Source organism: Scyliorhinus torazame, chromosome 9 (genome assembly GCF_047496885.1).
Source record: "Scyliorhinus torazame isolate Kashiwa2021f chromosome 9, sScyTor2.1, whole genome shotgun sequence".
Lineage (NCBI taxonomy): Eukaryota > Metazoa > Chordata > Chondrichthyes > Carcharhiniformes > Scyliorhinidae > Scyliorhinus > Scyliorhinus torazame.
In genome coordinates, this window is record NC_092715.1 from 203,654,114 (window position 1) to 203,677,934 (window position 23,821).

A 23,821-nucleotide genomic window follows, 5' to 3' on the forward strand; every position below is an offset into this window, starting at 1 on the left:
TTAGTGAACACTACGCCAACCATCCTGAATTTAGCAACACAAAGAACACAACAGCGCTGTTAGTCCTGGGAGGCCAGCTCTGGTCTCAACCAGGGTCTGCATTCTCGCGGCTATGGAGCACCTCCGTCTGGGACTGCGCCACATCATGCTGCGACTGTGCCACCACCTTCGGAGTCTGTGACACATCAGCCAGTGACTGCGCCATCTCCTTCTGGGACTGGACCAGCTCCCTCTGTGCCTGTGCCATGTTGTCCAGTGCCTGGGCAATGCCACCGACGCTCTCAGCTATGGTCCGCTGTGAATGGCCACACTCCGGAGCGCCGCGGCAATGTCCAGTGGCTCTGGCACCTGACTGCCAATGAAAGGGCAAGCCTGTCCTGGGCCTCGGCCACCGCCTGCACAGGTTTCCCCAGGCCTTGGACACGTTGATCCATGGCCGAAACCTTCGCCCCCAATGCCCCCACCGCGGACGCCACCCGTGCGGTGTTGGTCTGGGTGGCACGCATGGTCGGCACCACCTCCTGCTCCTGCACATGGTTTGACTCCTCCAACTGCACCTGCACGTGTTGGATGCTCACCGACAACCCCTCATGTAGTCCCTGGCTCTGCAACTGCATCTCCACAATCGATGGGACTGTCCCGTTCCAGAAGCCCGAAACACGGCTGGATGGCAGCTAGTCCCTGGGCCTGCCCTCTGACCATCCGCTCCCTCAGGAGATCCTACCTCCAGATGCTGTCCCGGAGCATGTGGGGGATGCACACCAGAATATGCCCCAGGAGCCTCTTCACTAAAGTGCCCAGCCGAGGTGAGTGTCGTTGGGATGGTGGAGAGAGTTGGAGACAGTTGCGATGGCAAATCAGTGTCATCATCAGCCTCGAGCAACGTGGTGCCCTGGGATGCAGATCGAGGGCTCCCATCGTGTCGCTATCATCCTCGTCGCTGCTCAGCACCTGAGGTTCTGGCTGTGGATGGGGTCGGGGGTGGAGGACACCAGAAGGACCCACCCCATCACCAGCAGTTCCAGCAAGACATGACACAAGATACATAATTGCATTGTGGGTCGGGGGGGGGGGGGGGGAGTGGTGGGTGTGAAGGTGGTGTGGGGGTAGTGGTGGGTGTGCAGGTGGTGGGATGGTGGTGGTGTGGCGTGACACACGTGCCATGGGGAACCGCAACTTGGCGGGGTCTCACTTTATCACCCGATGCTGACCTCTACCACGGCGACTGCCCTTTCTTCGGGACTGCCGATCACGTCCAGTGCCCCCTGCTCTGCTGTGGTGAAGGTCCACAGGTCCAAAAGTCCGCCTCCAGTCTTCTCCCACTCCCAACGGTTATGAGCGGCCTTCTCCTGTCGGGGGGAGGGGTGGCGCCGACAGGAGACGGACAATGTTCAACAGTCCGACACATGCAGCCCAGGAAGTGGGTAGCTGGTGCAGTGGCCAGGGCAGCCGGCCATGGTGGCTGGTATGGGTGCTGGTATGCGGTGCTGGGTAGGGGATCGGCCGCCCTCCAGGTTGGGGGGGGTGGCGGGCTAGAGTTATGGATGTGTCGGTCGGGTGTTGGTGTCAGGGGCATAGTGCTGCCTCTGCACCCAGGCCGCCTCAAAGAGGTTGTGCAGTTTTTTCCGACAGTGCTGGCTCGTTCCCGCGGTGTTGTCCAAGGTGCTGACCACGTCTGCCACCGGCGTCCAGGCCTGGAGCAACGGCGGTGGCTGGCAGCCTCCTTCCCACGCCGTGGTACAGGGTCACCCGCCTCTCCTCCACGGCATCCAGGGTCTCCAGTTCCGTGCCGGTGAACCTCGGGGCTGCGTGTCTCGCTGCCATCTTGTTGGCTGGGATGGTGTGTGTGGGGAGTGAAGTGTGTATATGCAGCTGCAGCTTGTCAGCCTCCTGAGTGTCAATCCCAGACCCCGCGAATTCCGCACCATTTCTCACTGGAATCGATTGTGTTCCACATGCGCCAGTGCTGGTCCCTTAAAGGTCGGTGAATCGGTCCCGGTGCAGCACCAGTTTTGCTGTCGTGGAACTTCACAAATTCTGCCCCGGCTTCAACATTTAGTCTCTGAAATAGAGAATGCGGCCGAATGTGTTTGAGTACAAGCTTAAAAATGAATCTAGATGTCAACACAATGGGGACGATGCAAGGAGAATGAGGGTTAAATCACTGAATTTTGAACTTGTAAGCAACAAGCCAGGGAGCAGGAGTACATATCAGAGTGCTGTTAACAGATGAGGCTGGTTTTATCAGGAAAGCTGGTGGATTGTTTGTTGGGTAATGAGCTTTTTTTTGTACCCCGTAGGAAGAAATGGTCTTTAAAAAAATTGAAAGGAACCATATTTTCATCCTCTTTTCCATCTCCCATTGAAGGGTGTTTGAGAAGATTGAAGCATGACTCAGCTACTGTACTGGAAAAAGGCAGGAGGTTGTGGGCTCTGAATGTGTGATCTCAAGGAAGTTCAATTAAATGAGTGAATCAGATGAAAATAGAGACGCAAATGACCAAGGAAAAATGTGGATAGGGTGAACAGTGGGAGCCTTTTTCCTCGGATGGTGATGTCAAGCACGAGGGGACATAGCTTTAAATTGATGGGAGATAGATATAAGATAGATGTCAGAGGTAGGTTCATTACTCAGAGAGTAGTAAGGGCGTGGAATGCCCTGCCTGCAACAGTAGTGGACTCGCCAACACCAAGGGCATTCAAATGGTCATTGGATAGACATATGGACGATAAGGGAATAGTGTAGATGGGCTTTAGAGTGGTTACACAGGTCGGCGCAACATCGCGGGCCGAAGGGCCTGTACTGCGCTGTAGTGTTCTATGTCAGGATAAGTGTGTGTGAAGTTGAGCGTGTCAGGTTGAGTGTGAGAGGTTGAATGTGTGCAGATGAGTGTGTGTGAGGATGAGCGTGCATGATAGAATGTGTGAGAGGTTGAGTATGAGAGGATGAGGATGAGTGTGAGGGGATGAGGGTGTGAGAATGAGGGTGTGAGGATGAGTATCTGTGATGATGATGTGTGTGATGATGAATGTGTATGTGAGGATATGTGTGCGTGTTAGAATGTGTGTGTGTGTGTGTGTGTGAGTATGTGTGTGATAGGATGTGTGTGTGTGAGAATGAGTGTGTGTGAGGTTGAGCATGTGAGGTGTGCGACTCGAGTGTATACAGCTGAGGGTGTGTGAGAATACGTGTGTGTGTGAGGATGTGTTGGAATGTGTATTTTTGTGTGAGGTTGAGTGTGTTAGGATATGTATTTGAGGATGATTGCATGTGTGTGAGAAAGAGCGAGTCAGGATGAGCTTCTGAGGATAATATTGTGTGTGTGATGATGATTGAGTGTGTGAGTGATTGTGTGTATGTTAGGATGTGTGTTTCTGTGAGTTTGTGTGTGCGGAAGAGTGTGTGTGAGGATGGGTGTGTGTGAGGATGACTGAGGAGTAGTGTGTGAGAGGATGTGTGTGTGGGTGAGATTGTGTTTGTGTGTGAGGATGAGTATGTGTGTACGTGTGCGTGATGATGAAGTGTATGTAGTAGGATGAGTGTGAGTGTGTGTGTTACAGTGAGTGAGTGTATGTGAGGATAAGTTTACCCTAGCTGTTCAAGTTAAGACAAGCATCCAACAGAGGGCAGTAGAGCAGAGCTGCTGATTGGCTGTTGTGGGGGAAATCTGCATACATCCATGTGCTCACCCTAACTTGAAGGTGGACCTCAGCAAGAGACCCTAGCTGTTCGAGTGAAGACAAGTATCCAGCAGAGGGCAGTAGAGCGGAGCTGCTGATTGGCTGTTGCGGGGGAAATTTGCATACGTCTGTGTGCTCACCCTAACTTGAAAGTGGTTTGTGGAGGAGCTGTTGTCAAGTGACACTTAAACCCGAAACACTTCTTCAGTGTTTCCCTCCCTACCCCCTCCTCTAACCAAAAAAAATACAACCGCTGTTAAGATCAAGAGGAAGGCTCGAGGGCAGGTAGAAGTCGAAAGAAGTTGAACCGTGATGTCACAGCCTGCTGGCTGGTGACTGGCAAGTAGTTTTTCTTTTATTTTCCCTCCGGTGTTAACGTGCAGGGCGCAGATGTTGCTGAGTGAGTGCTTGCTGAGGAGGGGAGTGAATAACAGGTAAGCTCTTTCTTTTTTTATCTAGGGGGGATGGCAGGGAAGGTAGTGCAATGTTCCTCCTGCAGAATGTTTGAGGTGAGGGACGCCGTCAGTGTCCGTGCTGATTTCATCTGGGAAGTGCACCCATCTCCAGCTCCTCAGAAACCGCGTTAGGGAACTGGAGCTGGAGGAACTTCGGATCATTCGGGAGGCAGAGGTGGTCATAGATAGAAGCTTCAGGGATGTAGTTACTCCGAAGAATAAAGATAGATGGGTGACGGTGAGAGGGGCTGTGAGGAAGCAGTCAGTACAGGGATCCCCTGTGGTCGTTCCCCTTAGTAACAAGTATACCGCTTTGGATACTGTTGCGGGGGGGGGGGGGGGGGGGGGGGACTTACCAGGGGTACAGGTCTCTGACACAGAGTCTGTTCCTGTTGCTCAGAAGGGAAGGGGGAGAGGAGTAGAGCATTAGTCATTGGAGACTCCATAGTTAGGGGGATATATAGGAGATTCTGTGGGAACGAGAGAGACCCGCGGTTGGTGTGTTGCCTCCCAGGTGCCAGGGTGCGTGATGTCTCGGATCGTGTTTTCGGGATCCTTAAGGGGGAGGGGGAGCAGCCCCAAGTCGTGGTCCACATAGGTACCAACGACATAGGTAGGAAAAGGGATAGGGATGTAAGGCAGGAATTCAGGGAGCTAGGGTGGAAACTTAGATCTAGGACAAACAGAGTTATTATCTCTGGGTTGTTACCCATGCCACGTGATAGCGAGACGAGGAATAGGGAGAGAGGAGTTGAACATGTGGCTACAGGAATGGTGCAGGAGGGAAGGTTTCAGATTTCTGGATAATTGGGGCTCATTCTGGGGTCGGTGGGACCTCTACAAACGGGATGGTCTACACCTGGACCAGAGGGGTATCAATATCCTGGGGGGGAAATTTGCTAATGCAAGGGAGGGTTTAAATTAGTTCAGCAGGGGCTTGGGAACCTGAATTGTAGCTCCAGTATACAGGAGGTTGAGAGTAGTGAGGTCATGAGTAAGGTTTCAAAGTTGCAGGAGTGTACCGGCAGACAGGAAGGTGGTTTAAAGTGTGTCTTCTTCAATGCCAGGAGCATCTCGGAATAAGGTGGGTGAACTTGCGGCATGGGTTGGTACCTGGGACTTCGATGTTGTGGCCATTTCGGAGACATGGATAGAGCAGGGACAGGAATGTTTGTTGCAGGTGCCGGTGTTTAGATATTTCAGTAAGCTCAGGGAAGGTGGTAAAAGAGGGGGAAGGGTGGCATTGTTAGTCAAGGACAGTATTATGGTGGCAGAAAGGACGCTTGATGAGGACGCGTCTACTTAGGTAGTATGGGCTGAGGTTAGAAACAGGAAAGGAGAGGTCACCCTGTTAGGGGGTTTCTATAGGCCTCCGGAAAGTTCCAGAGATGTAGAGGAAAGGATTGCAAAGATGATTCTGGATAGGAGCGAAAGCAACAGGGTAGTTGTTATGGGGGACTTTAACTTTCTAAATATTGACTGGAAACGCTATCGTTCGAGTACTTTAGATGGGTCTGTTTTTGTCCAATGTGTGCAGGAGGGTTTCCTGACACAGTATGTAGCTAGGCCAACGAGAGGCGAGGCCATATTGGATTTGGTACTGGGTAATGAACCAGGACAGGTGTTAGATTTGGAGGTAGATGAGCACTTTGCTGATAATGACCACAATTCGATTACGTTTACTTTAGTGATGGAAAGGGATAGGTATATACCGCAGGGCAAGAGTTATATCTGAGGGAAAGGCAATTATGATGCGATGAGGCAAGTCTTAGGATGCATCGGATGGAGAGGAAATCTGCAGGGGATGGGCACAATGGAAATGTGGAACTTGTTCAAGGCACAGCTACTGCGTGTCCTTGATAAGTATGTACCTGTCAGGCAGGGAGGAAGTGGTCGAGCAAGGGAACCGTGGTTTACTAAAGCAGTCGAAACACTTGTCAAGAGGAAGAAGGAGGCTTATGTAAAGATGAGACATGAAGGTTCAGTTAGGGCGTTCGAGAGTTACAAGTTAGCTAGGAAGGACCTAAAGAGAGAGCTAAGAAGAGCCAGGAGGGGACATGAGAAGTCTTTGGCAGGTAGGATCAAGGATAACCCTAAAGCTTTCTATAGATATGTCAGGAATAAACAAATGACTAGGGTAAGAGTAGGGCCAGTCAAGGACAGTAGTGTGAAGTTGTGCTTGGAGTCCGAGGAGATAGGCGAGGTGCTAAATGAATATCAGTATTCACACAGGAAAAAGACAATGTTGTCGAGGAGAATACTGAGATTCAGTCTACTAGACTAGAAGGGCTTGAGGTTCATAAGAAGGAGGTGATAGCAATTCTGGAAAGTGTGAAAATAGATAAGTCCCCTGGGCCGGATGGGATTTATCCTAGCATTCTCTGGGAAGCTAGGGCGGAGATTGCTGAGTCCTTTGGCTTTGATCTTTAAGTCATCTTTGTCTACAGGAATAGTGCCAGAAGACTGGAGGATAGCAAATGTTGTCCCCTTGTTCAAGAAGGGGAGTAGAGATAACCCCGGTAACTATAGACCAGTGAGCCTTACTTCTGTTGTGGGCAAAATCTTGGAAAGGTTTATAAGAGATAGGATGTATAATCATCTGGAAAGGAATAATTTGATTAGAGATAGTCAACACGGTTTTGTGAAGGGTAGGTCGTGCCTCACAAACCTTATTGAGTTCTTTGAGAAGGTGACCAAAGAGGTGGATGAGGGTAAAGCAGTTGATGTGGTGTATATGGATTTCAGTAAAGCATTTGATAAGGTTCCCCACAGTAGGCTACTGCAGAAAATACGGAGGCATGGGATTCAGGGCATTTAGCAGTTTGGATCAGAAATTGGCTAGCTGGAAGAAGACACAGGGTGGTGGTTGATGGGAAATGTTAAGACTGGAGTCCAGTTACTAGTGGTGTACCACAAGGATCTGTTTTGGGGCCACTGCTGTTTGTCATTTTTATAAACTACCTGGAGGAGGGCGTAGAAGGATGGGTGAGTAAATTTGCAGATGACACGAAAGTCGGTGGAGTTGTGGACAGTGCGGAAAGATGTTACAAGTTACAGAGGGGCATAGATAAGCTGCAGCGTTGGGCTGAGAGGTGGCAAATGGAGTTTAATATAGAAAAGTGTGAGGTGATTCATTTTGGAAGGAATAACAGGAAGACAGAGTACTGGTCTAATGGTAAGATTCTTGGCAGTGTGGATGAGCAGAGAGATCTCGGTGTCCATGTACATAGATCCCTGAAAGTTACCACCCAGGTTGAGAGGGTTGTGAAGAGGGTGTACGGTGTGTTAGCTTTTATTGGTAGAGGGATTGAGTTTCAGAGCCAGGAGGTCATGTTGCAGCTGTACAAAACTCTGGTGCGGCCGCATTTGGAGTGAAATTCTGGTCGCCGCATTATAGGAAGGATGTGGAAGCATTGGAAAGGGACATAGAACATAGAACATTACAGCGCAGTACAGGCTCTCTGGCCCTCGATGTTGTGCCTCACAAACTTTAATGAGTTCTTTGAGAAGGTGACCAAACAGGTGGATGAGGGTAAAGCAGTTGATGTGGTGTATATGGATTTCAGTAAAGCGTTTGATAAGGTTCCCCACGGTAGGCTACTGCAGAAAATACGGAGGCATGGAATTCAGGGTGACTTAGCAGTGGAAGAAAGTGAATCATCAGTTAACAAAAAAATGAGTCATTATCTGCAGCATAAATGAAGAGATGGTTGTGAATGTGACTGAGAGACATTGCGACAGCTTGTTTAGAAGTGAAGGTTTTGCTGATGCTCAAGTGAGGATGGTTAAAGGTGCTCAAGAGCAGAGTAATATACATCACAAGAGGTCATGTTGAAAAAATCATACAATGTCATCTGGAATGAAGAGGTACCTTTTTAAAGGTGATGGATTATTTCCCTTCTATGTGGTCAGTTGAACAAGGAAAGAAGCTGCATTTATTTAGCACCATTCATGACCTCCGGACCTCCCAAGCATCTTTGCATTCAATTAAATACTTTTGAGGCGTAGCCACGATTGTGATGTATGAAAGCATTGCAGCTGCTTTGTGCACAGCAAGAACTTACAAACAGTTTGTTTAGGGCAGGAGTAAATTCAGAGGTATGGGAGGACTAGAGGTGACAAGGATGATATGTTGGCGAGGAATTTCCTCCAGGCTTCACGCGCTCGGTTCTATAACTGGCAGAAATGGCGTTTAGAAGTTGGAGAATCCTGGAAGAAATATTTGACGCTGGTCTCCAAATCTAAGGTGAGAAGGAAGGTTTTAATAAAGTTTGCTTTGTCAATGAGGTGGAGAGTGGAGCAGAAATAAAATTTGATAACGTTAAGTTTCCAAACATACAAAGGAAGGTGTCAGATCTGAACCAGACAAATTATTAATTAAAAAAAAAAAAAATTTAGAGTACCCAATTATTTTTTCCAATTAAGGGGCAATTTAGCATGGCCAATTCACCTACTCTGCACATCTTTGTGTTGGGGGCGGGGTGAGACCCACGCAGACACGGGGAGAATGTGCAAACTTCATGCAGACAGTGACCCAGGGCCAGGATCGAACCCGGGTCCTCAGCGCCGTGAGGCAATAGTGCTAACCACTGTGCCACCCAGACAAAATATTAATGTTGACAAAATAATTTAAGAATGAATAACAATAAGGGAATTAAGCTAGAACTGTTCACAAATAAAATAAGTGAGTTATTATAGAAGGTTACGATCTTGATATGTGTCTGAAAAATAAATTTGTGGCTTTTAAGGAGAAAGGGGGCATCATCTAATGTGATGAGTTTTTCTTTTTTTTAATTTAAATTTAGAGTATCCATTTCTTTTTTTCCAATTAAGGGGAAATTAAGCGTGGCCAATCCACCTACAATCTTCTCCACTTCCTGGGTCCGTATCCTCTATTCCCATCCTGTTCATGTATTTATCAAGATGCCCCCTTAAATGTCACTATCGTCCCTGCTTCCACCACCTCCTCCGGTAGCGAGTTCCAGGCACCCACTACCCTCTGTGTAAAAAAACTTGCCTCGTACATCTACTCTAAACCTTGCCCCTCGCACCTTAAACCTATGCCCCCTAGTAATTGAACCCTCTACCCTGGGGAAAAGCCTCTGACTATCCACTCTGTCTATGCCCCTCATAATTTTGTAGACCTCGATCAGGTCTCCCCTCAACCTCCTTCGTTCCAGTGAGAACAAACCGAGTTTATTCAACCGCTCCTCATAGCTAATGCCCTCCATACCAGGCAACATTCTGGTAAATCTCTTCTGCACTCTCTCTAAAGCCTCCACATCCTTCTGGTAGTGTGGCGACCAGAATTGAACACTATACTCCAAGTGTGGCCTAACTAAGGTTCTATACAGCTGCAACATGACTTGCCAATTCTTATACTCAGTGCCCCAGCCAATGAAGGCAAGCATGCCGTATGCCTTCTTGACTACCTTCTCCACCAGTGTTGACCCTTTCAGTGACCTGTGGACCTGTACACCAAGATCTCTCTGACTTTCAATACTCTTGAGGATTCTACCATTCACTGTATATTCCCTACCTGCATTAGACCTTCCAAAATGCATTACCTCACATTTGTCCGGATTAAACTCCATCTGCCATCTCTCCGCCCAAGTCTCCAAACAATCTAAATCCTGCTGTATCCTCTGACAGTCCTCATCGCTATCCGCAATTCCACCAACCTTTGTGCCGTCTGCAAACTTACTAATCAGACCAGTTACATTTTCCTCCAAATCATTTATATATACTACAAACAGCAAAGGTCCCAGCACTGATCCCTGCGGAACACCATTAGTCACAGCCCTCCAATTAGAAAAGCATCCTTCCATTGCTACTCTCTGCCTTCTACGACCTAGCCAGTTCTGTATCCACCTTGCCAGCTCACACCTGATCCCGTGTGACTTCACCTTTTGTACTAGTCTACCATGAGGGATCTTGTCAAAGGCCTTACTGAAGTCCATATAGACAACATCTACTGCCCTACCTGCATCAATCATCTTAGTGACCTCCTCGAAAAACTCACTGGGTTTAGCTCACTGGGCTAAATCGCTGGCTTTTAAAGCGGACCAAGGCAGGCCAGCAGCACAGTTCGATTCCCGTACCAGCCTCCCCGAACAGGCGCCGGAATGTGGCGACTAGGGGCTTTTCACAGGTAACTTAATTGAAGCCTACTCGTGACAATAAGCAATTTTTCATTTTTAATTTCAGAAGTGTGTACTAACCCGCATGCATACCTAACATGAAGAGTAGGGTAAACCCATTAGAATTGTGTACAACTATCGAGTGATTGTGAGCCGGAAAATAGCTTAAGCCATACCCACTGTTCAAATTGCCGCCTTATTCCCCTGTCCCAAATTAAAATTAGAGAAAGAGATAAGGAAAGTAATGGCCACTAAAGCAATGGAAAGATTGATGAATCCACAGGAACCCGAGGTCGCAGCGACCAACAGAGCAGAGTAATGCCCCACATGGGAGGAAGAGTTAAGGAAATACTTAAAGGAGAAAGGATGGCCCCTTTGGTCGAATTTTTGCGCTAATGGTGAGTCTGGTCCAGGAAAGATAGGACAGACTTGGTGGGAGAACCTAAGCGAGGTTCACAAGAAAAATGTAGGGAAAGTCAGAAAGCCGATGGCGATAATATCCTGTTTGGCACAGTTGCGAGGCACAGAGGAGATCGTAGGCAATTAATTGAGAAGGAAGAAAAGAACGAGGAAAACAGTAACGAAAGCGAGAAGATAATTGAGCAACTCCAGGAACAGTTAGCAGCTAAGGATAAGGAAATGGCTGATGTAAAACGCACACATCAATCTTGGCTAGTTCACCTTGGTAGCTTCCAGACCCAGTATGATAAAGCCTACCAAGATACACAGCACGCAGTCCTGGTAAGAAAGGAAACAGAACAACAGGTCGCCCAGCTAACTAGCAAATGCGCAGATTTAAAAGCAGCTTTGAGAGCGCTCCACAACTCCACTAAGGAACAGAGGCAGAGTGCCGTTGACCATGCTAAATGCCGACAGAAGATAGAAAAGTTACAGTCGCTACTCTCAGTACAGAATTGCTTCAGGTACACTTTTGGGCAGGATTTAGATGAGGAAGATGCTCCTGATTGGCAAGAGTTAAACAAAAGCGCCCAAAAATACGTAGAGGACACGGGAAATCAAAATCGAACCCCCCACGCCCCAAAAGGAAAAGCATCCGCAGCACCGACTGCACAGGCAGCACACACCCTCACTCACAATTCGACCCCCTTGAGTACGGTTACCACACAACGCAGGTCAGTGGATCAGGAGGAGCCTGATATCGTTTACACCACCCCACTAACCATAACCCAATTAAGAGACGCTTGCACGAAAATTATTCCATTCCAGCCCACCGCAGATCCGCACAGCTTCTTTGAGGAGGTGCGCCAACAAAAAGTTATGTGCGGCCTAGATGAGAGGGAGGAAGTAAAGCTAATAGTTATGAGCCTTAGCCAGTCTGTAAGATCAGGTTTGCCAGAACCCCAAAATGTAGCAGGAGGAACCCTACAGGAAATGAAAACAGCCATATTAGATGCCATCGGGTATAACAAAGGAAATCCAGTTGAGGGTTTAAATTACTGCAGGCAAAAGAAGGGAGAGCATCTGACCGCGTTTGCTGGTCGCCTATGGATTCATTTCATGGCAGTCTATGGACAATTGAACCGCGCACACCTAACTGAGGAGGACACCACTAAATGGTCCCTCACCTTAGTTTTGCATGCCACAGACGCAGGTCAAAAGGCTTGTGTTAACTACGACCCCGCAGACCCCACACACAGAGGTTTGAGTACTGAAACAACTTTCTAGAGCATGGGAACAAACCCTACACCGACGGACAGATCAGGACGATATAGAAGCAAACATGCACCCAATTAGGACGAGCCAGGACCCAGCCTGGATAAACGAGGGTAGACACGAGGGACAGCACCCCAGAGTACAGGCACCACGAGGTTGTTACAATTGTGGCCACATAGGACATTACACCGCGATTGCCGACAAAACCCCCCGAACCATCAACGATACCAACAACCAAACCCCCCACCAAGGAACAATGTTAGGCCCATGCATAATGTCAGCACCTATTCAGACGACTTAGCGTTTAACTCCCTAGATTGACAGTGTTCGGACTCCCCAACTTGGGTCTGTGACACACGCTGGGACAAATCAGACAGACCAGTAGTTGCAGGCACAGTCCGGGGACATACAGTCGATTTTCTTTGGGACACAGGAGGATCCCGCACCACTTTAAACTCCTCCACCATGTTTCAACAGGACAAATGGCCCACCACAGATGCCATCACCCTGAGTGGATTCACAGGCCACATACAACAAGGATATATCACAGCTCCTGTAGCCATCCAGATAGGGAACATTAACACCAAATACCCTGTTGTTTTAGTTGACTTACCCCAAACCGCAGAGCACATTTTAGGCATTGATTTTATGAGCTCCCATAACCTTTTGTTTGACCCAGTAAACAAATGTGTCTGGCAAATGGCTAAAACAGCTAGGGCTCCCGCTATGCTCACAGTAGGGGATTATGAAAACAGGATTTGCTCAGTCGGGGACTATTGGTTTAATCCGCAAACCATTAGTGCAGACCAGACGATTAAAGAGGTCCTCATAAAACATAAATCTTCATTCGCACAACACAAACACGATTATGGGAAGATCTCAGGCACAGTGAAGATTTCAGGTCCCGATCCAAAGCCGCAAAAGCAATACAGTTTCCCACAGCAAGCCGAGGGTGAGATTTTGAAGGTTATTAACAGTTTGTTAGACCAAGGAGTTATTCAACCCGTAGCTTCCACAAATAATGCCCAATTTGGCCAGTAAAAAAGCCCGATTGTTCATGGCGACTAACGATCGACTACCGAGAACTTAATAAGGTAACCCCTTTAGCAGCCCCCACTGTTGCCACGAGTCCCGTGACCGTGCTCAAACAGGGAGTACAGGCAAAGTATTTCACAGTGATGGACATCAGCAATGGCTTTTGGTCCATCCCGTTAGACGGGGCCTGCCAGTTATAAATTTGCGTCTACATTTCAAGAGCAGCAGTACATGTGGACATGCCTCCCACAAGGATGCCATAACGCCCCCTCCATTTTCCACCGACAATTGGCCAACGGACTTTCTAAATTTTCCCGACCTGAATGCCCAATACAATATGTAGACTATCTGCTCTTGCAGACGGACACAAAAGAGGAACACGTAGAGCTCTTATCTGAATTACTAGGCCTCCTGCAATCAATCGGATGTAAGGTAAACCCCCAAAAGGCCCAGATTTTAAAAGGAAAATGTTCTTTATTTAGGCACCATCATCACCCATGGCAAGAGAGAAATTGAGCAAAAATGGACCGAATCCATCGTTAAATTGCCCCTGCCCCAAAATGCCTCTGCACTCCGGTCATTCCTAGGTTTGGTAGGATATGCCAGAAATTATATAGAGAGTTTGCCACCAAAGCAGCCCCACTCTCAGAGCTCCTTAAAAAGAACACCCCATGGGAATGGCTTCTGCAGCACACAGATGCCATTGATGATTTAAAACGCACCCAAGGCACAGCCTCCGCTTTACAAGTTCCAGACCCAGACTTGCCCTATGCCATAGAAGTAGCAACCACCGACCAAACCCTATCAGCAGTGCTCCTGCAAGAACGACACGATCGCTTAGGACCCGTAGCCTATGCCTCAAGAGTATTAGACCCCGTAGAGCAAGGATTCTCAGCCTGCGAACGGCACTTGCTTGCAGTCTTTTGGGCAGTACAGTACTTTGCGTACATCACAGGCCTCAACCAGTCACGATCTTGACCGAGCACACCCCCACGCAACTGTTACTAGGCGGTAGATTAAAAGACGGTTCAGACAGCCAAATCAGAGCAGCTCGCTGGACACTACTATTACAAAATAGGGACATTACGGTAAAACGCACCAGAACCCACACATTTCTGGCCGATAATTTCCAATATGTAGGGACCCCACAGGAGTGCCAGATCATAGCAGCCCAACACCACACAGGACCCTTTATCCCAAAGTCACTACACCTGCGAGCAGGCAGTAGGACACAGGATTCCCAAACCACAGGGGATACTTTAAAAATTCATGTTGACGGTACTTCCACAATCGAAAATGGAGTTGGAATTACTGGTTGTGGAATTTACGTGGAAGACGCGCAGGGACGCCCACTAGAAGAAGTCTCTTTAAAATTGCCCGGCTACCTAGGTTCACAAGCAGCAGAACTCGCAGCCATAGCCTATGTAATTGAGCACCCCGACTCTTTTCCAACTCCCGCAGACATACACTCAGACAGCCTGTATGTGTGCAACAGTTTAACAGAATTCCTGCCCCGGTGGGAATCTCAAGCTTTTGTTTCAGCCGATGGAAAACCCCTACCCTCTGCCCCGTTGTTGAAGCACATTCTCAAGACCGCCTCAGATCGCCATACGGTATTAGTAAAGTAAGAAGCCATCATCGCTCCTCCCTGTAGTGATATGCATCACTGTATATACACAAGGAGTTAAGGTAAATACACTACAACTAAGTAACCACTAGAGGGAGCACCAGAGATGTATATACACATGGACAAACAGGAAGTCAACTGACATTCTTCACAGGAACGGCAGCTGGTGAGCAGGACACACAGGCAGCTCAGATGTAACATAGTATAAGCGCTGGAGAGAGAAGAAACTCATAGAAATAAAGCATCTACTTCAACTGTAAGACTGAGCTTTATTCAGACACAAGGAATAATACACTCCCCACCCGGTAATGTAAAGGCAGACGCCTTAACCAAAGCAGGGTCACGTCATGGTCACTTCTCGCAGCCACACGAAAGCGAACCGATACACTCAGTCCAGGTTTCCCAGACCAATATTAAGGATCTATCTCAAGCCCAAAAAGCAGACGACACCCTCAAACAGGTTTTAGACATAACTTTCCCAGCCCCCTATGATAAATGGAAGGACGCACTGATTGTACAGGACGGCATAGTTTTAAAAAACGGAATTTATGTGGTCCCCACCCAGGACAGAAACCAGCTCATTTACCAATTTCATGACGGACACGGACATCAGGAGATAGACAATACCATTGCCCATTTAAGACCTTTGTGTTGGTGGTCCGATTTAAAAAGCGACGTAATTATGTCGAGAATTGCCTTATCTGTGCTCAGAACAATCTTGAACGTTATTCAAAGAAAGGACAATTACGTCACACCCGACCTGTGAATAGCCCTTGGACAAATTTGCAAATCGATTACATTGGCCCCCTTCCCCCTTGCAGAAACGGTTTCAAGGAAGTGCTGGTTGTAATCGCCACCTTTACAAAATGGGTAGAAGCATTTCCCTCACGGACAAACACAGCAAAGGCCACCGCTAAGATTTTGACCCAACAGATATTTACACACTGGGGTCTCCCCCGCAGCATTGAGTCAGACCAAGGTTCCCATTTCGCCGGCAGAGTCATGCAAAATGTTTTAACAATTTTGGGGATCAGGCAGAGATTCCACATAGCATATCACCCCCAATCCAGTGGCATTGTCGAGAGAATAAATCGCACTGTGAAAGCGACCATTTGAAAGATGGTGCAGCAGAATAATACCACGTGGGACGCAGTCCCTCCATTAGCTCTCATGTTTATTCGAAACACAGTATCCAGTTCCACAGGTTTCACCCCCCACACTCTCATGACCGGACAGCCCATGAAGGGTTTTGAATATTTATTAGGCCTCAATCTGGCAAGCCCTACAGTAACCGCCCTCACCCATGAAAAAGCAGTCCAACAGGTTACAGATAACATTAAAGTGGCACAACTCGCTGCAGCTGTCCGATTAGGCGCTAGAAAGAAGCAGAGTAAAGCCTGCTTTGACAAAACCATCCACCCCGTAGAGTACACAGTTGGTCAGCAAGTAATGGTTTCACTTTACAACCCCAGTTCTTTCCTCGCCCCCAAATTTGCAGGACCCTACTCCATCTCGGACAAAGTGAGCCCCTCCGTGTACAAGATAACGTACCCCAATGGTAAAACTGGTTGGTTCCACATCAACCAACTCAAAGCCTACGGATCACAATGTAGCCACTCCCACCACATCTCTCTGGCAATAGGAGATGATTATGCTCCACCCATCGACAACCGAGTCCAACCCCTACGCCAACCCTCCCCCAGCCATGCCGGCATTTATCCCTTGTCTACGCCCACAGACCCGAACTTGTCTCTGCCCACAGGTACAGACTTTCACCTTGAACTTGACTCTGACGACAGCGAGAGCCTCCCGGATTTGATTACTATCCCTGAACATTGGCGCGATCTATCTGCCAACAGTCACCCCAGCTCCCGGAACCATGACGTAGATATCTTTGATCCTATATGCCCTTCCCCGCCACTGCCACATCCACCACCCGACCACAGTAACTTGCCCTCCACTTCCACCGCCCCTACGCCTCACAACAAACAAGCCCCTCATTGGCACCGCGACAACTCTTGCAGACTGGTAAGGCATGACGATTCGGACCATCCGACTGCCCACACGGCCAAGGCAGAGAAATGGCACGAGCCTGGCAACTGGGAGATGATGATGATTCAGATACTGAGTCTCGTTTCGGTAACGCTTTTACAACACTGTTTGGTACAGAATCCTGAGGTGAACTGACGATGAGAAAGAGACACTGCCTAAGTATTAAGGTGTCCAAAGTTCTGATGGCGCCTGCCCGCCTTTTCCCTTCTTCTTCTTCTACCACATGGTTTTAATTCACGTTGCCCGACACAAAATTACTCTTCTGATTCGAGGGTAAGATGCCCTATGACAGTTAACGGCACACGTTTATTGGGAAACAGATCTCTGTTCTCCCAGTCTTTATGACAGGTTTCCACACGACTACAAACTCTTCCGTCCACCCAGGTCACCCAGGTCGGGAGTAACGGCACTTATCCCCGCCCTACCTGAGGACCCCAAATTTATCCGGTCAGTTAAGCTCGGGTAGTGGAGTAACGGCACTAACCCCCACCCTACCTAGGGATCCTGCCCATTCTTGCCCCGCAGCGGTCCACACGCACCATGTTCCCTTCACTTCATACGCTCTGGAATGGTTCCCTACACTCTGCATTGCCTTTGGCAGGCCTTAGTTTCACCTTCTCTACTCTCTCTTTCGTTGTGGTATAAAGAATGTATTTTGCCACGTTCCGTATGCTCACCCCTTCTTTCCTTTACCTCCCGCGACCCCCTGGCCGTTCCCTACATGCTATTTACACATATGACACAATTGGTTGCTGATTACTGCTGCTATATACGCTGCTGCACACGAACTACCTCTGAGCCCTGGGACAAAAATCTATAAAACTGGCCAACCTGAAATTCGGCTGGTTAAGATAAGCCTCAACCACCACTGGTTGCAAGTAAAGAAAAGACTGGTCGAAGAAAATGTCCGACTACCCCCCGCATCGACCACAAGCTGCAAGAGTCTCTGTACTTTAAAAATGTGCATTTCTTGTCTCTCCAAAATGGTATTTCAAAAAAAAAAAAATGAGGGAGTCACACATCATAATGGGTAATTGGAGTAAGGAGAGAAAGACTAATAAAATGAGATGTTAATCAAAGATAATAACATACTATGCTTGCACCCTCAGGATTACACGGAAAACAGAAAACACAGGATGAAGCAAGGACTGCTGACATGCGTTTCGATCATCGCTGGACTTCTGCAACTGCGCGTGCAACAAACGTTCGTAACAAACCCCACACAACCCCGAACACTACCACACAACAGGCCACCACCAGCCCGGACACTACACCATACATAAAGACAGACATCGAAACCCCACCTGGTGCGAAAACATTGCCAAATGGAACCCCTTTCATACATAGTAGAGGCCCTTTTAGTAATTGCAATAATCTAGTGTCATTCAGACTCTCCGACTCCGTAAATGGCGAGCAAAAGCCTCCTGCTCCCCGATATATACAGTCCCAGCCCCCTTCTTTGGAATTCAACAAAATTGAACTGTAACAATCGTTGCTAAAAATAAACGATGTACCTCTTTAACTTTATTAGGATTAAGTAGAAATGTGATGCTGCTGTTTTAAATTTTGTATGTATATAAGTTCTTTGATATTCACCAGCAGCATCAGAGTAGCTTAGATAGTGTTAGCTAGAGATCAACTGTGCGGATAAATTAAATGTTATGGTATATAAATTATAGTAACCGTTAGAGATGAATTAATTTATGAATGTATTCATGGAATATTAGGTAAATGTCCCAAACCATAAGCTAGAGTAGAGTAGAACCTTGCCTTGACCAAGGGTGACCGTATGTGCACCAAGGATGAACAAGGATCAATAGTGTGATCCACCACGCTTCACGTTCAGGATCAAAAGGACGGAATGTAGCCATCTATGATGGCCACCTGCAAAGGCCCAAGGGAATTATGGCCAATCCAGGACTCCGACAGATACACAGCCTATGTGTATCTAAAACATAGTTAACCAGACTGACCGAAACCCCCGCCCGTTTACATTTTAATGGCCAGGACCATCGAACTCCAATCAAGCAACCGGTACAGCCACAGACTGATCGTCGCCACTCCCCTTGCTCAGAAAGCACAACTGTCAAGGTCAGTGACCGCTAAGGACCCACCCAGTTACCAAGGCACCCGCCCCTTTATTGGCCAAAATCGAAGAGAGTGATCAGAGCCCTGTCGAACTATTGGGTCCAAGGTTGAGGACTGCCCCAAAGAGCGCGAAATCCCAGAGGGATAAAAGAGAGCGCAGCCATGTGTTCCGTCTCTCTTGGATCCGGCCTGTGCCACCGAATTGCAGCAGGAACAGCCAGCTAAGTTCAAGACCAACGATCGCTACCTGACTGATGAGCCCAGCAGAGATAGTGCCACTTTCTTCGAACCAGCGAAGTGAAATCCAGATAAAGGCCTTTATCCATTTGCACAGTGCCGGTCGCCCTGAAGTTAAGTATAGGATATTGTAGTTGATAGGTGTAGTTTAACTCGCAGTAGACATTGTGTTTGCATGTTGAGATAACTCTTGTGTATGTAAATAAACCATCTTTTGAACTAACTAACTGGTTGATCGATATAAGGAAAAGGCTTCTGGTTCACCGAGATAACTAAATAGAGCAACACCGGGAGGCGGGCAAGACTGAAAAATCCCGTGCACCGAGTGATTTGTCAGGTTCCTTGATAAACTGCGGCAGGCAGGGTCTGGTAACTATTGTGGCGGTGCCCTGTGGCTGGGGTCTTGGACCTGGCAGCACTCGGGAGAATGGGTGTGAGGTATGGCCTGGCGTTGCTGAGATAGCATGGGCTGAGACGTCCTGAAATGCAGTTTCATTGCAGACCCAGTTCAGACCTTCAAACCCAATTTTCATCATAAGGTCTGTGTCACTGTGAAGCCAAAAACACCGATCAACAATGCTGACCTCGCACTGCAAATAACCTGCAAGTTATGTACATCTCGGTGATCTCCCCAGCTGTGTGGTAATAGGTAACTAAGAAATTGAATCTCAAGGACTGGTTAAAATAATTGTAAGAACATACCTATGGTTAAATAAGCGAATAAATGAATCATGCCCATTTAATGCCATAGGAAATCTGTTATTCCTGCAATAGAACATGCTCTCGTACATTGGAAGTTTTTCTTTGAGGGATAACAGAATGGAGCAGTATGGTAGACTAGGTGGGTAGCACGGTAGCATAGTGGGTAGCACTATGGCTTCACAGCGCCAGGGTCCCAGGTTCGATTCCCGCTTGGGTCACTGTCTGTGCGAAGTCTGCACCTTCTCCCCATGTCTGCGTGGGTTTTCTCCGGGTGCTCCGGTTTCCTCCCACAAGTCCCAAAAGACGGGCTATTAGGTAATTTGGACATTCTGAATTCTCCCTCTGTGTACCCGAACAGGCATCAGAGTGTGGCGATTCGGGGCTTTTCACAGTAGCTTCATTGCAGTGTTGACGTAAGCCTACTTGTGACAATAAAGATTATTATTATTACTGCAACATCCCTGCCATTTTATTTCCTATCTGAGGGGCAATTTATTAGAACAAATAGTCATTATTTTCTCAAAAGTCTCCACCAGGTGGCAGAGTTTGCCACAGTGGCTGAACGTTTCGAGCATAAACTGAATCCTGTGTGTTGTATAAAGTTTGGTTACCCAGCAGCCTGATTGCAAATAAACTCAGTGGTGGGTCAGAAGTTTGTGAGTTCAAACCAAACTCAGAGACTTGAGTCATATGGACACTCTAGGGCAACACTGAGGGAATGTTGTAATGTTCTGTTGTAAGGCAGCCACCTGGGTATTAATTAGTCTAACTTTCACTCCGTCAATACTACTTAGAGTCATAGAAGATGACAGCACTAAAAAGGCTCTTTGGCCCATCATGCCTGCATCGGTCAAAAATAGCCACCTAACTATTCTAATCCTATTTTCCAGCTTGTGTATGCCCTGGCATTGCAAGTGCACATCTATATACTTAAAGGTAATGAGGGTATCTGCCTCCACGGCCCTTTCAGACAGCGAGTTTCAAACTCCCACCACCCTCTGGGTGAAAATGTTATTCTCCACACCCTCTCTAAACCTCCTGGCCCTTCCCTTAAATCTGTGCCCCCAGGCCATTGATTCCTCCACCAAGGGCAAAGGTTTCTTCCTATCTACTCTATCTATGTCCCTCATAATTTTATACATCTCTATCATGTCCCCACTCAGTCTCCTCTGCTCCAAGGAAAACAGCCCCAGTCTATCCAATCTCTCTTCATAAGTAAAACTCTCCAGCCCAGACAATATCCTCTGCACCCTTTCCAGTGCTATCACATCCCTCTGATAATGTGGATTCCAGAACTGCACACAATACTCTAGCTGTGGCCTAACCAATGTTTATAGCGTTCCAGCATAATCTCCCTGCTCTTAACCTCTGTGCCTCAGCTAATAAAGGCTAAATATGCCACCTTAGCCACTTTATCCACCTACTCGGCTACCTTAAGGGACCAGTGTACATGCATACCAAGGTCCATCTGATTCGCAATGCTCTCCACGGTCCTGCCATTCATCATCTATTCCCTTGCCTTGTTTGTCCTGTCCAAGTACATCACCTCACGCTTATCCAGATTCAATTGCATTTGCCATTGATCAGCCCATCCAACTTCTTCCACCGGGCAGGAGATACAGAAGTCTGAGAAAACGCACAAACAGACTCAAAAACAGCTTCTTCCCCACTGTTAACAGACCCCTAAACGATCCTCTTATGGACTGACCTCATTAACACTACACCCCTGTATGCTTCACCCGATGCCGGTGTTATGTAGTTACATTGTGTAACTTGTGTTGCCTGAGGCCGTGGATACATAGGAGTACGCCGCTTTTCAGCGGGTGGAAAATACGAAAACCGCCGCTGCCCCCAATATTGCCGTCAAAACGGATTCTCCGCCCCATCGCTGAATGCGATTTCGGTATCGGGGGGCGGAGAGTCCAGCCCAGGAGTTCCCATTTTCACCTGACATGTCCAAACAGTTTGGGGTTCAATGTCCACTTTGCACATGGACCAAGGCTGGTGCAGAGTGGGGCTGCCCGTTGTCCTGTACAGGACAGGAGGAATTAAGTCTAAGTATAAGTTTAAGGAAGTCTGACTTAATTCTGTATTCAAGTAAATGAGTGAAAAATTGAGTAGTGTTTAGAATGGAAGACTGCCGGAACCCATCCTATTCCCTCAAGAGGGGTGAAGTCAAAAGTTGACTCAAAAGGTTTCCTTTAAATATACAACCAGCGGAAGCCAGTTAAACATCTCCAATCTTATTGTCATCTTATATTCAGCACTTCAAGAATTGGCTAACCATTTATTGTATGTATCTTGTGTGGTTTATAGATTTGATGTAATGCCAGGCAAAACAAAAATTACACCAACCATTTTCCAGTTAAGTGACCAAGAGATTCAACAGCCTCCTATTCAGCACTTGCTCGATTCTCTAATTTCCATCCAACAGAGGTTTTGTTCAGAATTAAGTTCAATTTGAAACTATAGTCAGGTTAGGAGTATTAACTTATGTTAGGAACAGGAGAGGGACAGACAACTGTACTTATTTCTTCTTACGACCTGTCCACAAGCATAATGGGTGGGATTCTCTGTTGCCCGACGCCAAAATCATATTCGGCAATCGGGCGGAGAATCCCTTTTGACGCCAAAATCGGGGGCGCCTGTTTTTCAGATACTCCGCACCCGCCAAAATGGTGTCATCGGTGAGTATGCCGCATGTCATTGGGACGGCCTCAGGACGTCATCTGAAGGCCCTACCGCGATGGCTGCGTCCCCAACATACCGGCTTCCCGACGGAGTGGATCACGTGGGCTCTGTGTTTTCATCAACCTCGCGAAGTGGCTTTGGACTGTGTCCAGCGCCGCCACAGTCGGGGGGGGGGGGGGGGGGGGGGGTGGGGGGGTGGCTGGTGGGAAGGGGTCCAGGAATGCAGAGGGGCACTATCTGGCAGGTCAGGTCCGCGCGTGGCTGGTGCCATGTTGTACTGCGCGACCGCTGCAGATCGTCGCCGTGCGGATGTGTGGCCACAGACCCGGCAATTCTCCGGCTGTTTTGTCGGGAACGTTGGGGGGAGGGGCGGGTTATGTGGTGCGGCTGCAAGCCCCCCACGGGTGGAGCATTGATTCGGGGAGCCGCTGACTTTTTCATCGTAAAACTAGACACTTCCTCTGCTCGTAGCCTCAAAGTCGGAGAATCCAGCCTGCTGTCTTTTGATTTTTTTTTAAAAATAAATGGCGGCATGATTCAAATCCTTTGGTTTTTATGATCAATTTATTTATAATCTGCAGCAAACCCGTGTCAAGATTAACTCAGAAGATTAGATTATTTCACACTCTAGCACTGCTGCCTCACGGCACCAAGGACCCGGGTTCAATCCCGGCCCCGGGTCACTGTCCATGTGCAGTTTGCACATTCTCCTTGTGTCTGCGTGGGTCTCACCCCCACAACCCAAAGATGTGCAGTGTAAGTGGCATGGCCATGCTAAATTGCCCTTTAATCAAAAGAAATGATTATTTCACACTCAACACGCACAGGAGTGTTAACAACTTCCCACACTACTCACACACCACACACATACACACCACCTTGGTGTTGAAAATGGATAAGGACCCGGTGGAATGTGGGTCATGTGGGCCAATATCTTTGCTAAATGTGGGTGTCAAGATCCTAGCCAAGGTGTTGGTGCTTAGGTTGGAAGAGTGCCTTCCGCAGGTGATTTGGGAAGATCAGATGGGATTTGTAATGGGGAGGCAGTTGTCTTTGAATATGCGGCGTTTGTTAAATGTGGTTCTCCCCCCATCAAAGTGAGGGAGCCGGAGGTGGTGCTGGCACTGAACGCAGAGAGGCATTTGACCGGAGCTATTTGTTTGCTGTGTTGGAGAGGTTTGGGATTGGGCCTACTGAGGTGTTGGGTGCTCTGAGGTACAGACGAACCAACACGGTTGCGATTGGTACAACGCAGTTTTATTCCAACTAACTATTTACACATCTGACTTGGTACTCAGCACGTGGTGAATGTGTGAGTGTCTTGCTAATGAGGTCCTGGCCCTGTGCTGTCTCCAGATGGACTGGCCAGGAGGTGTCGTGTTTCTTGTCTTATACTGTGTCTGCTCTTGTCTGTGATTGGCTGTCGTGTTATGTGTGCT

At 48.0% G+C, this 23,821-nt stretch overlaps 1 protein-coding gene across 2 annotated transcripts in view; it reads left to right on the forward strand.

Annotated features, from left to right (window-relative positions):
- The window catches only part of slc25a51b (solute carrier family 25 member 51b), a 70,608-nt gene extending 51,396 nt beyond the window's left edge, over positions 1-19,212 (forward strand). For both annotated transcript variants that reach the window (XR_011949172.1, XR_011949171.1), the window contains exon 3: positions 17,774-19,212. The gene's annotated coding sequence lies outside the window, so the exon portion shown is untranslated. The remainder of the gene's footprint in view (positions 1-17,773) is intronic.
- The last annotated feature ends 4,609 nt before the right edge of the window (positions 19,213-23,821 follow it).